The following is a 5,366-nucleotide window of genomic DNA, read 5'->3' as shown; positions in this document are numbered from 1 at the left end:
ACTGAATCGATGTTATAAACGCTAGCTATTTTCGTTGGCTTTGTCCTCATAACTTGCCACTGATAGTTATTCAGTGACATCTCCTCTATAAATTCATAGGCATCTTCTGGTGTTTTATTGTTGATGGTTCTGCTAGCAGCTGCGTCAACCATTTGTCGAGTCGAGGGATTCAGGCCATTGTGGAATGTTTGTACTTGAAGCCAAAGTGGTAACCCATGGTAAGGGCACCTTCTCAGTAAGTCCTTGTATCTCTCCCATTCATCGTAAAGTGTTTCTAAATACATCTGCACAAAAGAAGAGATATCATTACGTAATTTAGCCGTTTTAGCCGGTGGAAAATATTTCAGTAAAAATTTATTGGTCATTTGTTCCCAAGTAGTGATAGACCCTTGTGGTAATGAGTTCAACCACTATTTAGCGTTGTTTATCAGTGAAAAGGGAAACAACCGAAGATGTATGGCATCATCAGAAATGCCATTGATTTTAAATGTATCTCAAAATTCTAGAAAGTTCGCTAAGTGAGCGTTGGGATCTTCATCCTGCAAACCATCAAACTGAACAAACTGCTGTATCATCTGAATAGTGTTAGGTTTTAATTCAAAAGTATTTGCAGCTACAGCAGGTCTAACTATGCTAGATTCAATTCCTGTTAAAGAAGGTTTAGCATAATCATACATAGTACGTGGAGCAGGATTTTGATTAGCCGCAATTGCAGGAGGTAGCTGATTATCTTGGTTTTCAGCCATCTCGTCGGTTGGGGGTTGAGTATCGTCTTCTCGCTCGTTCTCCGTGTATCATAAGCTACGCCTTATTTCTCTTTGATTTCTACAGACTGTGCGATCAATTTCTTCGTCAAAAAGTAATAGTCCTGATAGGTTTCTTTTAGTCATAAACTATAAAAACCTGCCAAGAGAAAAAATAAGTAAATTAATAAATAATAATAAACTAAAATTAAATTGCAAAAAAAAAGGCTAAAGTAATAAAAATTTAGCGTTCCTAATATTTTGGATCCCCAGCAACGGCGCCAAAAACTTGATCGCATGATTCATAACAAGTAATAAATATTTATAATGAAGATCAAACCTAAACTAACTATTATCACGACGAAAAGGCAAACGCACCTATCGAACAATAGTATAGTAATGGCAAGATCGGGATATCATACCCAAGGGACCCAAAAGTACTAGTAATAACTATCTTTTTATTATCTAGCCTAAGAATAAAAGGGTTTGTTTATTAAACTAATTATCTAAACTAATTAACTAATTTAATTGAAGCAAAGAGAAAATTTGGAAAAAGACTTGAAGAAAAGTAGTTGATGAAGACGACACCCAAGGAGGAATCCACCTAGATTTCTCTTGTTATCTGACTCTGAACCAGACGATTTATTCACTTGACTTGATCCGTGAGATTCCCTAACCTATGTATTATCCCTTTTGAGACTAATAACGTCTAACCCTCAGTTGAATTAATCGAAATTTCTTTCTTAATTAAAACCCCTAGGGAAGCAGTAAATCACTTTAGGGACTCCCATATTAGGTTTCACCCTAATCCGGCAGATGCTTGTAACCCTATTTCTAGGCGTTCGATTAAATCCGCTTAATTATGCCAAATCTACTCTTAGGCAGGACCTATTCCTCCTCTGCATAAGCACATCAAATCATGAATTAATACCCAGAATATTCACTCAAGCATTAAGAACACATAATTAAGAACAAATCAAGTATTTATCATACAGTTCAGATAATAATAATAAGATCCATCATAGGTTTTATCCCCTTTAGGTATCTAAGGGGTTTAGTTCATAATAAAATAAGAGTACATCTCAAAAGTATAAAAATAAAAAAACTTGAAGAAAATTCTAAAACCCCTGAAGGAATTCTGAGAGAGATCTTCAGTCTTGGAGTAGCTACGGCTTTTGGGATGGATCGTCTGGCTTCCTTCAAGTAATTCCTAGCATGTGGTTCTGTATTCCGGAAAAGTTCTGGAAGAGGCCCCCTTTCTAGGTTATACTTAAGGTGTTTATATAGGCTTTGGATTGGCTTTCTTCCTCCATAAGTACCCTTTTTTGTGTAAAATACAACTCTTTGAAAAAGGGATACGCCCGTGTGACGTGTTTGCCAGTCCTTGTTTGATCTGTTAAATTGCACACGGCTGTGTGGATTAATGGCCAGGCCGTGTGAATCATGAGAGCCTTGGTCGACACCCTCGAAGGACACGGGCGTGTGAGCAACCCGTGTGGCAAGGCTTAGGCCGTGTGATCTTCTCGATTTGGTCTATTTTGTCCCTTTTTGCTCGTTTTTGGCTCCTTTCGACTCTTGGTTCTCTCCTGAGTACAAAACATGAAATAACCGGATTAAGAGCACCAAAATCCGCAAATCTAGTAGTAAACATCCATAAATATGCTATGTATTTGGGGTAAAACTATGTATAATTTGGCGTTTATCAGTCATTAAGGTTGTAAGGGAGCTTGGGTTCAAGTCTTGATTCTTGCAATTTATTTTGGTTTTTCCTTTAAAGGAACCTGGACTTTGGCTTATAGACCTTATAATTAATTGAGGCTAAAATGGTGACACAAAGAGCCTTGTGGTGTAGTGGCAAGGTGGCGTGTTTTGTAACTGTGAGGTCTAAGATTCAAGTCTTGGGATGCACAATGGAGTATTTATTTTACTATTTTAGCTGTGTAGAAGGTGGAGTTGGACTGGAACTCTTTGGTTGAAGTGGTCATAAAAAAATAAGGAATTTTCCTAATGGTTGAAAGTAATCCTACATCGGAAAGTTAAATAGGTGTGTATTCACGCCCTTCTTTGTTGGATGTCAACAAAAGCCGAAAAGCCGAAACTTCGGCATTTGAGGCCTCACGAATGTGCAATCGCTCGTGGGGCAAATCGAGCCAACAAAATGTGGGCGTACGTCGAGGAAGGCCACCATGAGCGATCTCATGGGCCTGTACTGTAATAGGCCGTATGGGCCCATGGGCCTGCGTGGGTAAACTTCACTGTTAAGTGGACCACATGTGGGTAAACTTCACTATTAAGTGGGGTAAACAGAGCCCATGAAACGTGGGCATACGTCTAGGAAGGCCACCATGAGTGATCTCATGGGCCTGGGCTATAATGGGCCGTAGACTTGCTATGTCGCGCACACGATCTCATAGACTTGTCATGTCGTGCACACAACTTAGGTAGTTCTGGGCCATGTTGGACCTAGATGAGCCGTGTGGGCCCAATGGGCTCGTGGGCACCACATAGATTGAATCTACAACTTGTGATAATTATTGGACTCGGCTATGTAGGTTACATAGCCATATCTAAATTTGGGTTAAATAGGCCCCAAGAAGGTGTGGGCCCACTTGGGCCGAGTAATGGGCCTTAGGTCTATTTGCACCGTTATGTCTGTTTAGGTTACTTAAGTCAGTCGAGGCAACGGTGGACCTTCTGTTGGGTCGTTAAGACCCCAGTTTGTAAAATCACTAAAATACCCTTGTAGTGCAAAATAACCGTAATACCCCTGTATGGTAGAATGACGATTATGCCTTATGTTCTGTATGAATGATGTACTTATGATTTACATATATGATTGTACTGAGTATGACTTTGCATACACGTATTATTTATGACATGACATACTGCATGGGGGTTGGGTTATAATGGATGGAGGAAGTGCACGGCCTGTAGCCGTTTTATACAAGGCTTTCAGCTTTTCTGCGATACTTACGGCTTATAGCCGTTCTGTTAACTAGCAGCATTGCTGCGATATTTACGGCCTTTAGCCGTTCTGTCTATGACATTGAGCCGTTCTGTTGACTTAGTGCCGCAACCGGTGCTAAGCTTGGTGTGTTGGCTAGGTGGGTCGATTTTATCCCCACATGATGTGTTGGTTGGTATAGGTGGTGTATTGGTTGGACTAGGCTGGATATCTGTCTGCATATCTGCATCTGATATTGATTCTGTATTGGGCTTAGGCCCAACTGATTCTGTTAATGGGCTAGGTCCAACTGTTACTGATATTGAGAATGGGCTAGGCCCAATTGATTCTGATAAGGGTTGAGACCTAAGTGAAATTGTTCTAGGCTTAGGCCCACACTAATTGTTCTGTTACTGTAATGGGCTCCGACCCAGACTGATTCTGAATTCTGTCTGTTTACTAACTGTTTTAATTTAGAAGGGGATTATACACTGAGTTTTCATAAACTCACCCCGTTTATTAACTGTGCAGGTAATACCCAGACTTAGACGATTTGGAGCCGCGAAGGACTCGAAGGTTGCCAAATGATTGCAGTGGATCTGCAACTTGACTTTATTTATTTTAAATTTCATAATTTTTGGATTATGTAATAAGGCCATAGTGGGTTTAAGTTTTAAGTGGGCTTTTGATTTGTTATATTAAATTGCTAGTTTAGGAAAACTCGAGTTTTCAAAATATTCACGGTTTTCAAAAAGCTTCCGCGATTTAAGTTGAATTAATATTTCAAAGACAGATATTTTGACAAACGTTTGTGATGAGATGATTTGCTAACCCTGTACAAAAAGGTATTAATTTTAGAAATAAACTTTTAAAGGCAACTCGATTCTTGAACGACGCTTTGATGCAACATGCCAGATTCGGCTATAAAGTCTAGGCCGGGTTTGGGGTGTTACAACTATTCTGACTAGGCCCTAAATCGGGCTGTTACATTTCTTTTTAAATAGATTCATAATGACTAATTAATTTAATTTCATTTTTTAAATTTAATTATTTAATTATAATTAATTAAATAATAATTCAAAACGCTTAAATTAATTATCAATTCATTTGTGTACTTAGTGGGAAAACACATTCACTTGTGAATGCAACCTATTTTGTCTAACTTCATCATTTCCATTCATTTATGTTCATTTGGTTCTACATGCAATTCATTTATGGTTTACACGAGCTAGCGAAGGGACCAATTAAACATATATAATGTAGGCTCAAATAATCAATAATTAAGTTCCAACTTTTCGCCTATTAATTATAAACTTATTAGTCACGAAGTCATTCCACTATATTATCGTGATTGAACTCTCTCTAATTATATACAATTATGAAAGCTACTTAATAAGTGCTCATACAATTACTTGGTCATAAGTATGTCACCCTTATAGGAGATCCTTATCTCTTTAGGATAAATCCATTCACACAATATGATCATATTTTATCTCATGGTAACCATTACATCTTCCTTCATGAAAACTCAATTACTATCAAATAGTAATCAAGTCATTTATCACAAAGACAAATGATTTGCAGCCTCATTTTCTTTTCATCTATCATGTATGTTGATGAGAAGATATAATTTACCCATTAGTTGGGCTATGGATTCTAATTGTATCTCGACATCTGTG

The 5,366-nt window shown here is 38.1% G+C and overlaps 1 non-coding gene across 1 annotated transcript; it reads left to right on the top strand.

Annotated features, from left to right (window-relative positions):
• Positions 1-210: 210 nt before the first annotated feature.
• On the top strand, positions 211-317 carry LOC121209208 (small nucleolar RNA R71). Its single transcript, XR_005904325.1, has one exon. It is a non-coding gene; the product is annotated as a small nucleolar RNA R71 (small nucleolar RNA).
• The last annotated feature ends 5,049 nt before the right edge of the window (positions 318-5,366 follow it).

The sequence above is a fragment of the Gossypium hirsutum genome, chromosome A10 (assembly GCF_007990345.1).
Source record: "Gossypium hirsutum isolate 1008001.06 chromosome A10, Gossypium_hirsutum_v2.1, whole genome shotgun sequence".
NCBI lineage: Eukaryota > Viridiplantae > Streptophyta > Magnoliopsida > Malvales > Malvaceae > Gossypium > Gossypium hirsutum.
Note: the sequence above shows the minus strand (reverse complement) of the source record. Positions and strands in the feature narration are given on the sequence as shown.